At 36.6% G+C, this 11835-nt stretch overlaps 1 pseudogene; it reads right to left on the reverse strand.

Moving 5' to 3' along the window:
- Positions 1 to 5984: 5984 nt before the first annotated feature.
- LOC101705696 (kynurenine--oxoglutarate transaminase 3 pseudogene) lies at positions 5985 to 6709 on the reverse strand (annotated as a pseudogene).
- Between the last annotated feature and the right edge of the window lie 5126 nt (positions 6710 to 11835).

Below are 11835 nucleotides of genomic sequence, written 5' to 3' on the forward strand. Positions count from 1 at the left end.
TATATGTCAAGTTCTTTTCCCCTGTTTGGTACATTTTCTGCCATCACTTCTGTGAAGTATTTTTATGTCATCTGCACAGTCTCTTGTATCTCCATTGACTCCAATCAGTCCTATGTTATTCTTCTTTGCATCATCTAGCAGCAGCTGGATTGATTTCTTACAATTTTAAAGACATTTTTCTTTTCCTGGTCACTAATTGCAATCCTTTCTTCTATATCTGAAATTCTATTTTCACATTGGCTCATTCTGTTGCATAGACTTTCAGTGGAGTTTTTAATCTCCTGAAAATCTATTTGCATCTGTTTTACGGATTCCGTTTGTTTCCTATGTTGGGATTCCATCATGTTCGTCAGATCCTCTATTTTTTTATCTGTGTCCTCTCTAGATTTATTAATCATGTCTTGCACTATGGGCACAATCTCTGCTGTTATGTGAGAAATTATTTCTGATTTCATTTATTCCAGATCATCTTTCATTGCTAGTTCAGGGAGTTCAGGTCGTTGAGTATCAGAGGGTTCCATCTCATTTCCCTTTAGGGTTTCTGTAGGTGATATGGAAGTCTGGTTCTGAGGCTTGTTTATGTGTCTTCTCATTTCGACGGTAGTGGGGGGCTGTTTGCTGCTGTCGCCCAAGTGACTCACCTCCTCTATGCTGGGAGCAGTGGCGGGTTGGCCTGGAAACCTCCCACTCTGCACTGGGAGTGGTTGCTTCTTGACTCAGAAGCCTCCTCTGCACTGGGAGCTGTGTCATGCCTACCTGAAAGCCTCCTCTGTGCTGGGAGCTGCAGCTCACTGACCTGGAAGCCTCCTCTGCACTAGGACCTGTGGTAAGCTGATCTGGAAGCCTCCTCTGTGCTGGGACCTGCAGCATGGTAACCTGGGAGCCTCCTCTCTGCTAGGAACTGTGGCATGGCTGCCTGGAAGCCTCCTCTGCACTGGGAGCTGTGGCACGCTCACCCAGATGCCTCCTCTGCACTGGGAGCTGTAGCACATCTACCTGGAAGCCTCCTCTGTGCTGAGAGCTGTGGCACGCCCATCTGGAAGCCTCCTCTGCGCCAATCCTAGCACCCTTAATCCTAACATTGATCCATGAATCAATCACACACTCTAGATCCATTCACCTCTAAAGAAGCCCCACTTATGGCTGCATGAGGCTTTGAGGGGACATCTAGACACAAGTCGTAACAGTATTTGTAGAGAAGTTTTAAATCACACAATGCAATGGTAGATGTTACAGATAGGCATACTGAACTCTGAGAAATGGTATGAGACATCTATAAAATTTTACTATGCCTAAAGCTTTTAAACAAATCTCAAGCCAAACTGAAATACAAATTAGAATTATATAATTTGATGAGGAAATATCATTTCTGAAAATGATTGTGAAAACATAAGAAAATCAGATATTAGTGAATTTTAAAACTTTACATATATCAATAAAAATGAAACAAGTAAGCATTTGTTTTTAAAAAGCAGCAAACATTCATAAAATAAAAGAATGAAGATGAAAGTAATATTAGAAATGAATCAATTAGAAAACAAATCTAGATAAGAGCTAAATGTAAATGCAGTTTATTTCAGGTGGAATTAAAAATAAATTGCTGGGCAAATTCAACAGAGGGAAAGATCAAATACACAAACTTTAAAATGGCAGGGAGGAAATACTCATCCAAACACAGAAAATTTTTAAGACATGTAAATGAATAATTTGCACCTTTAAATACATTTGAAAAAAGAAAAATGGATGTTTCTAGAAAACATATTTCCAAAATTTATCCCAGTACAGACATAAAGTGTAAACCAAACAGTTGCATAGAAAAAAATAGAGGAATTACTTATAGAAATTTTCTACAAAGAAAGCCCCAGGGCAAGATCTGTACAGAGGTGAATTCTAGGAAACTTAAAGCTAAGGGTAATATTATGGGTTTGATCTTGACTGTTTCCCAAAGTTCACATGCTGAAGGCTTGCTCTCCAGGCAGCAGGTGGTAGAAATATTAAGAGGTGAAGCCTAGTGAAAGAATGTTAGATTATTGTTGATGTGTCCTTGAAGAAGATATTTGGATCTCTTTGCTTCCCAATCACTATAAGGTGAACGGTTCTCCATCATGTGCTCATGCCATGATGGGCTGCCATAGGCTCAAGGCAACAACTGTGGAGCAAAACTTCTGAGATTATAAGGCAAAATAAGTCTTTTGTACTTTAAATTGTTTATCTCAAGTATTTTATCACAGCAGTAAAAACTGACTAACATCACAGGTAAGATTATCTCAATGATAATTATACTACTACAAGGGGATAGAAAACATGGAAAATTTTCAAACCCTTATGGTGAAATAAGCCTATAAGTGATTCTAAATCTTTCCAAAATTACACAGCAAATGAAAATTACACATGAATTTTATGTAAGAATATGGAGTAATTTTTTATATTTTAGCTTATTTTTTTTCTGGAAGAAAACCATGACACATGCCCCACTCTTATTTTACTAGAGGTTAAGTCTAACCTATGTATAATGCAGAGGATTACTTCCTTTAATGTAATAATATACAAGTATATCTCAAATCAGGAAAGCCTATGAATAAGAACACCATGTAGAAAAGTTCTTTGAAATAAGAACTATCCAGATAAATTAATAGAACTCTTACATGCTTTTACTATACATTATATATAAGGGAAACCAAAACTACTACTTTAATATCAGACATAAATTTCATTCACAAAATATCAAATCTAGTCATAGTATTTAGAAGCAGAGCTATTTTATCGATGACTATTTTAGCCATATAAAAAGTGGATTTCTTCCTCCCCTTTTAAGGGAGTAAGCTGATCAGCTGAATATCTTATGAAGGATTTTTAATTAATTTTGCAAATATCAGTGTCTTCATATAAGTTGAGGCAAGGGAAGAATTTTTCTGTTGTCGACTGAAATGTCACTGTCCCGGTCAGGAAATATTTGAATCAAAAATCTGATCCAAAAAGAGCAAATCTTACCATTTTATAAAAAAGAACCTTAAGTAATGTTAAAATATCTAGAAGCTCATCTCCCCTCCACCTCAAGAGATTTGGGGACACGGAAGTACATGTAGATATACAGGCAAAAGAGATGAACACAGTTTGGCAGATGAATGTGCTAATTCAAAGACAAAACAAAACAAAACAAACAAACATAAAATCTTCAAACAAAAACTCTAAAACTTTCCAGGTCTGATGATTTTAGAAAAGTAAATTATAGTTTAAGTTCAGATTGAGGTTATAGCTGAAAGGAAACTAGTCTTTGTACCTCCATCACTGACAAATAATGCTTAATTTAGCCAAAGTAGCTCTGTTATTCATAGATGATTTAGACTTTAACAGAAGTCAGATAAAGATTAGAGACACAAAAAAGCAGCTGCATCAGGGAAAACTGCCTCCATAGCAACACGAAGATGATCCTCATGTCATGATGTGTCACTAAAGGGCCTCAGTGTATTATACAAGAAACAACTGCAGCACTTCCCAAACTGATGTGAAAGCTATTTTGCATGTTTCATGAACAGATTATGACAGTTAATAGAATACCTATGTTTCAGTAATGAAATTGTGCTTTCTAAGTAATTAGTAAACTCATTTTGTTCTTTTAAAACTATATGGGCTGTTACAAGTAAAAAATAAAACCTCAGTTTAAAATATGTATCCTGCATATCTTCAGCAAATAGTGCTGCTACACTTTACCCTGGTGAGCTTGTAATTCCTAAGTCTAAATGATACATTTCAAGATCATTTAAAGTGATCAGGAATATTGTTACACTGAGTTAACTGCCAAACAATTCATTGTTCATGTTGAACTAACTTTTTGAGTGGGGAAAAGTCCAAATGATCTGAGACCCAGGTCATCAACAAAATGGGCAATGGTGGACTCTGATGTAATGTGGACACATAATATTCTCCTTGAGAAAATTTATTCTTTACTATGGTCCAGCTTCCACCAAGATTTTGATGACTGCCAAAAAGATATGCCTTTGTAATCTGATCCTGATCCTTAGGCCTAATAAGTCTACTTACCTCCAGGTATCGCCTCCTCTATGGCTCAGTGACACTCAAATTTAAGAAGAGTTTACACCATGAGAAATAGGAGTGGCCTTGGCTGAACTCCTGCCCACAGACATGCTCCTCCTTTCCCTATTGCCCTTTGGTAAGAGTTTCATCACTGCCCAGCAATCCAGGCCATAGATCCCACAATCAGACTTACTTGTCTCCTTCCTACCCACAGATGCTGTACTAGATGCTCTACAGCTCCTAATTCCAAAGCACTCCACATATCAGTTCCCCTGCCAGGGCACATGATCTGCTAAAGATGAGGATCTGCACCTGGCTCTTCATAAAAAAAAAAAATCCATCATGGAGACAATTCTCCTGCCTTGTCTCTTGTTTGCAGTAATTCCCAAAGTGTAGCACTGGCACTCCAGTGATCAAATTCACATACAGAACTTTAAAAAAAATCAATTATAAGTATTTTTCCACACAATTTCTGAAGCCTCTGGTAATTGCTGCAACTTATCTTACAATGAATGCTACGCACTGTGAAACAAATGAGTCACAACTAAATGAATATTAATGGAAATCAGAAAAATTCAAATGTGTTTCTTTCGATCACTCTGTGTTACAGACAAGTATGAATAGAATTATGATTTTTACACTGATTTTGAACTGTCAGATATCTCAGGAAAAACTGCTTCTAATTTTGGGATAGAACTGCTTCTAGTTTCATTATGTCACTATTTCATGATGGAGAATATTGTGATTTCAAGGTGCTCTATTCAGCAAGTTTCAGAACCACTGACCACTGCAACAAAGTATATATCCTTTGTTCTCATATACAAAGTCCTTAGAATCCCCCTGCTTTCTCATCCTCATTGGTATCAGTTACTCCAGCACACTCTTACAAATCAAACCGCTTATCTTTCTTAGGTAAGTGCCTCCGTACCTAAGTACTTGCTAGCTTATTTGGTAGGAATGTAGTTTGCATTTCTCTGCCTATCATTCCATCTTTTGCCTACTGCTTTTCTGATCCCCTCAACCAGTTGCTTTCTCCTCCTATTTCTACAGGCATTTGTAATGTACTACAAGAACAATTATGGTTCATGCAGCAAATATATGTACACATGCACTAATTTTTAATTTTATCTCCTCTGCCACAATTCTTTACCATCCTTCCCTGTCTATTTCATATTTCTGACTCATTTATTCAACAACTGGTTTTCTGACTCTATTCTGGAAAATGAGGATTCGAAGGAGACCAGAAAAAAATAATCTCTACTTTTTGTAGTTTAGAAGTGAAATGCATAGATTCTCATATTTACTATAAAGGGAAAAACAAAATAAACAGGAAAAAAAGACCAAGCAAATGCTGGAGGAAGAGGTGTAACTATTTTAAATGTGGTGGTCCTGAAAAATGACACAGGAACAAGGCCTAAAGGAGGTGAGGGACCAGGCCAGGTGAGTACTTGGGGAAAACGTGTTTCTAGGCAAAGGAACTACAGGTGCAAAGGCTCAAAGTTTCCAGCCCAGATGATAATTCTGCTAGTCAATACAAGTTCAGGCCACCCCAGAAGATGCTGGCATTTGTCCGATGGCCCACTAGTAATGACAAAATCCCAGACAAGGACTGAGTGGCAGTATCTGTTCAGCACTGTCTAGTCCAGAACCTCTTTGGGAACAATTATGCTCTCTGTATTTCATGTACCAAGGAATAGCAGGATTCTTACTAAGAGTCCAAGGAGACAGGCAAATGTAGAATTCCCCTGGTTTCACAGTTTCAGAGTGTGAGCTGAAATCTCTCTCCCTAAGTTTGTACTGTTTGTCTTTCAAGCTGTTCATCAATCCCAATGCAAGCATCATTCATTCAAATATTATTAAGTGCTCACGCACATACTGATTATAAAGACTATTTTAAAGCTAGTCTGGGATCATTTCTAATCAGTTGTTCCACATGTGCCCAAACACTCTTAGATTTGTGACTCAGTACCTATTTTTAAATGCTTATTTCCGGTGTATACAAGCCACTCATAAACCTCATCACTGATACAGAGTGTGGCATATTTGATGCAAAGGTGAGCAATGAGTTGGAGCTCTTCTTTAGTATACACCTTGCCAAGGGGGTTGTGTGGCGTATTCAGTATGATGGCTTTGGTTTTAGAATTAAATTTGCTTTCGAGTTCCTGAGGATCTAACATCCAATCAGAACTTGACCATTTTTTTTCCACAAACAGCTTTAGGGGGATAAAAACAGGTGTTGCTCTGGCCATTCTCATCATGAGCTCATAGCAGTCATAAAAAGGAACTATTATTATAACTTCATCTCCTTCATCAATTAGTCCTTGAATGGCATTAAAAAGAGATCCATATGCTCCTACTGTCACAAGGATTTCTTTATTTGGGTCAACTTGGTTTTGATAAAATTTTTCATATAGGCAGGACAGAGTTTTGACAAGTGATGGATGACCAAAGCCCCGCGTGTACTGATTCAGGTTATCAACTAATGCAGTCTTTGATAATTCTTCTTTTACATATGTTGGAAGCGATATATTTGGAAGGCCTTGGCCAAGATTCACCACAGGGGGATCTGCAGCCAACTTGGTAAATTCAATCTAGACATTGCTGTCAAGTCCTTCGATGCATTTTGCATTTTTTAATTTCAAAGACATTTTCTGGTCTCCAGGGGCTCTGGTCCCTATCCCTATTTTAGCTCATTAATACATGCGTGTCATACATAATGTTTACATTCCTTGTGTGGAGTTGATACATGAAGAAATATTTTCAAGAAAAATATTAAACATAATATGGTACAAAAATAGCTCATGACATTGTGGAGCCTCTTCCAGTAACACAAAGATGTTCGATGTGAAGAAAGATATTTAAATATTATAATACATTCATAGAGCCAAGGAGAAAATCTTATATCATCTTTATGGATGCAGATAATATATTTGACATCATCAAGTCTCCTTCATATGTTTTTAAATCTCAATAAAATAAGAATGGATGCATAATTTCTTAGCATGATAAGAGGTATTATGCATCTCAGGCAAAAAATTAGTATCCCACTTTATGATGAAATATAGGGGGCATTTCTGCTAAAAGATAAGTTTAAAACAATGTCCACTTATCTAAAGTTTTACCATGGAAATTTTTATGCAATACAAGTGCAGAAGTTATGTAAAAATCTCTCTGTATTTACTGATATGACTATACATTGAAACCCCCAAAGAAACAACAAAAATTATGATGACCAAAACCAAAATTTAGTATAACAGCAGGTTTTGCTACAACACCTAGTATCAATGTTCTTCACATACACACCAAAAAAGAAAAGAAGGCGGAGGAGGAGGAATAGGAGGACGAGAAGGAAGAATAAGAGAGATAATAATGGGAAAGAGGAAAATGATTGCTATCATATTTGAACATGCTCTGTAAAAATTTTGAGTGTTAAAAATTAATGCCTAATGTGATAGTATTAAGAAGTTGGACCTTTAGTGAGTGATTAGGCCATCAGGGTTCCTAGCTCATGAATGGTATTTGGACCTTTATAAAAGACACCATGCAGCATTCACCTCTTGGGCTTTTCCACCTTCTGTTATGTGAGGATGTAGCATGTCTCAATTCCAAGGAATGCAGCAACAATATGTCATCTTTGAAACAGAGACTAATTCCCAGTTGGATGCTGAACCTGCTAGGACCTTGATCTTAGATTTTCAATTTCCATCATTATGAGAAATAAATTTCCATTATTTTTAAATTACCTGGTTTCCAATGTTTTTGTTATATCAGCAAAAACAGAGTTAAGACAATTGTATACAGACTTAAGAATCAATGCCTGTCATACATAAAACACAAAACTGGACCTTCATAGAAAAATAAACACTACTTTGGATAAGAATACTCAATGTAATTGAGATGCCAATTTCCTGATAATTTGTTAATTTATTACGATACCAATGAAAATTCTTTAACTTTTTAGGTTTATTTACACAAGCTGATTATCAATTTTATTTGGTGGAATAGATAATAAAAATAATCAGATAAAACTCAAAAAAGATTGATGGGAGGGGGCAGTAGCCAGTATTACCAGACACTAAAGAATATTATAAAGTATACATGATATAAGAATATGGCATTGGCTCATGCATAGGCAGAAACACTAATGAAACAGTATAGAAAATATTAACATTTAATAAACTGTATTTGGAAGATAAAATATAATTGACATTACTTCTTAAAAATTACTTTTGTTCAGTGTGATTGCTCACAAAAGGGTACTCAGAAGAGGACTTAAATTGTTCAGTAGATAAGATAACCAGTTCTGTTTATACCAGTCAGCCTTTTTCCTTAGCTACTCTTGTCATCTCTCAATGGGCTCAGGAACAATGTATCCATGGTGGCAGAGATGGAGAATACATTTAAAGCAGCAGCATGGAGTACCAGTAAACAAGGCCAACTTAACTAAAGTCAGTTTTGAGCATTCAATCTGCCAGCTACAGAGACCAACCCTGAGTCTCCTGTATGGTGCCATCCCCTAGGCATGAAGAGCTAGCTGCTTTGTGGCATACTGATTACATTAGATTAATTCCTTCATGGAAAGGGCAACTTTTTATTATTACTGGAATGTGTTCTTACTGGAATACTCTATGGATTTGTCTTCCCTGAACGTAATTCTTCTGCCAAACTACCATAAATGAACTTACAGAATACCTTATCTACTGTTATGGTATTCCATACAGTATTTCCCCCAATCAATAAGATGACTTTACAGCAAAGGAAATATGGAAATTGGCCTATATTCATGAAATTCACTGGTTTTGCCATATTTTCTACTATTATGCAGTAGCCAGCTTGATAGAGTAATCTCTAGATAGAGGATTTGATGTTAGCCAGTAAAATAGCACAGACATTTATCCTTGGCACCAGCAGTGCTCCTTCTAATAATCTAGCCTAAAGAAACAAAGTAAAAGATGAAAAGACATGTTTCAAGACCATTCTTAGCAGAACAATTTACCATAGCAGAAAACTAGAAACAAAACAGACGCCCACCAATAGGAGGATGGCTGAATAACGTAGTTGTAAAAAGCAATAAATTCTCAGAGTGGACATATCTCAGCTGTAGAATGTGAGTGTAGCACACAAGTCCCTGGGCTCAATCCCCAGAAATCAGTGAAATAAATAAATAAAAGGCAATAAGTTTCACTGTCTATAATGCTAAGCAATGACCTCCAAAACATCTTGTTAACTGAAAAAAAGCAAGGCACAAAGTGAAATAAATCAGGCACAAAAGCATAAATATCACATGGTTTCTGTTATATGAGAAATCCAAAATGTATATCATTTAAAGAGCAAAATAAAACAGATATGGCAGGAAACAGGAAGATAGACTTCATGGAGATGGGAAGAGGATCAGAGAAAGGGGAAGCAAACATGTTTGAGATGTTATGTGAATATATACTCATTTCCCAAGGTGAATGTAATTATCTACCACAAAGATGTGCCACCAGTAGAAAATAAAAAATAATGTAAAAAGCAAGGAACAAGGTTGTAGAGCTGCCACTTTCCAATACAGTAGCCATTAGCCACATAATGACTCCTTAAATTTAAATCACTAAATTTAAATAAAGTTTACAAATTCAGTCACTTCAGGGACAGAGAGCAGGGAGGATGAAATTGATAACGTATAGTGTCTCAAAATATACCTATTTCCTGGGTTTATGCACTGCAAATTAAAAAAAAAACAGTGATGAACCCTACAGTAATGACAAAGCCTAGTTCTCATATTGATTCTTCTAAAATCACTTCCTATTAAAAAAAATCAAACTTCCTTGGAGAAAAGGATGATTCCAGAACTAGGCTAGTGTTTGATAAGATGAGTCTAGACCAAACTAACATACTAGAAAACGTGCCAAAAAGATGCAAACTCATTAATATATACACTTTTTATGTACCAGTTTACAAATATATTTTTAAAACAAAAACAAACTTTAAAATATTGTTTAAAAAAGAAAAGATGGTAAAGCCAAGCTGAAGAGGCTCCAAACTGGCCAAACACGGTACAATGTGTGTATTAAGTAAAACAATGACTACAATAATTTAAATCATATCAAATATATAAATATCTATGTCCTCCTTTGGCATTCTTAAAGAAAAAATTAGAAAAAAAAATTCACTCCTCACCTTTGGAGTCCCTTTAGAAAAGAAATCATTATTTTGAAAAGTGGAAATACTGCAAAATAATCATTCTATCTACACTTCTTGTGCATAACTAAACTAAGAGTTGGTGAAGGAAAGTTTCTTGTATATAAAAATTTTAGCTAATGGATAATTACAGAATTAAAATATTACCTTTTTCTAGTACTTTAATGTGATGCAGTTCCGGCAATAATTTTCAGGGGATGCAAAAAGCATGAGGTGAAACATATATGTGAAATTTTATAGTGGATAAATCAGTCTGACAACTAAACACAGGAGAGAGTTAGCCAGGCTATTTTAGTGAGCCTTCCACTGCAACTCTACAGAAAGAACAGGTTCACTGTCAATGGACTAGCTTATCTACAGGAGCCCTAGGATATCTTCCTGAGCCTCTGTGTACAGATAATGCTCCTGATACTTTATTTTTAAAGCAAAAAAAAAAAATCCATGACAACAAGCTGTACTTTGTTTTAACAATCTGGTCACTATTCTGCCAATTGCCTAGTTACTCTATTTAATATGCTTTGTCAAATGACCATCTGAGCAGTGAGAGTGTTTTTGTATTCAGAGAGAGGCAAAGGGGCAGGATGGATGGTTATGCAGAGGCATAGCCTGTGTGCAAGACCATGTTGCTACATTTACCTGGCCTAATCATGGCTAAAGTTAGGATTTTTTTTATTAATGCATGTTTGTTATACATGATGTTTACATTCATCTTAGAGAGTGGTACATGTACTTAATATACTCAACTCTTTTTATTCCCCTTGAGACAGGATCTCCCTATGTAATTCAGGCTGACCTTGAACTCACTAAGTACCCCAGGCTGGCCTTAAACTTGCTTTGAGCCTCCTGCTTTAGTCTCTTGAGTGCTAGGATTACAGGCATGTGCCACTAATCCTGGTTACTGATCATAATTTTTTAAGTAACAATTTCCATCGCCCTCTGAGAGGTGCAAGATCCAGGCTTCAGGTGTCTGGACTCATCTGAATGTTTGGGTGCCCACAGTGGAGCCTGGGATGTAAGGGGACTAAGAGCCCTTAGATCCACGTGGGCTCATTCCTGTGTTCAGACTCAGTGCCTGGCTGTCTTGGATGGAAGAGAGTTGTGGGGTCCTCCTGGTCCCCGGAAGTGTGGCATCCCACTCCAGGGTGTTCTGGAGGTACTTTCCAGGTACAGGTAGGTTCAGGACGACAAGACAGGGCACTACCCTCTTTGAGCCCAGCTTCTGCCTCTGTAAAATGGGGCTAACAATGTTCACCCATAGGATTGCCAGATCCTTCCATGATAGCGCATGTGCAAGCCCAAAGCATTTAATTTCTCCACCAGCTATAGGCTTTGAGTAGCCCTTCAGGTCCATCTTAGAAATGTGCTCTTTGATGAAAGCAATGATCTGTCTGGCTTGAGGAAAGAATTTGATCTTTACCATGCAGTTGCTTTCACTGTATAAATATTATGGAGCAGTTCCTATTTCTCAGGTGGATGTAGAAATATACAGTTAGTTAGGCCTTACTAACAATTTGAAATATTAGTATGGATTCTTCCCTGATAAAAAGTTTTTGTCCATTCTATAATAATTTTTATTATACCTTTTAGTCCTTATTTATACTTTCAATTTCTCACACT

The sequence above is a fragment of the Heterocephalus glaber genome, unplaced genomic scaffold (genome assembly GCF_053883595.1).
Source record: "Heterocephalus glaber isolate CG9 unplaced genomic scaffold, H.glaber_assembly_v1.0 deba00001613, whole genome shotgun sequence".
Lineage (NCBI taxonomy): Eukaryota > Metazoa > Chordata > Mammalia > Rodentia > Bathyergidae > Heterocephalus > Heterocephalus glaber.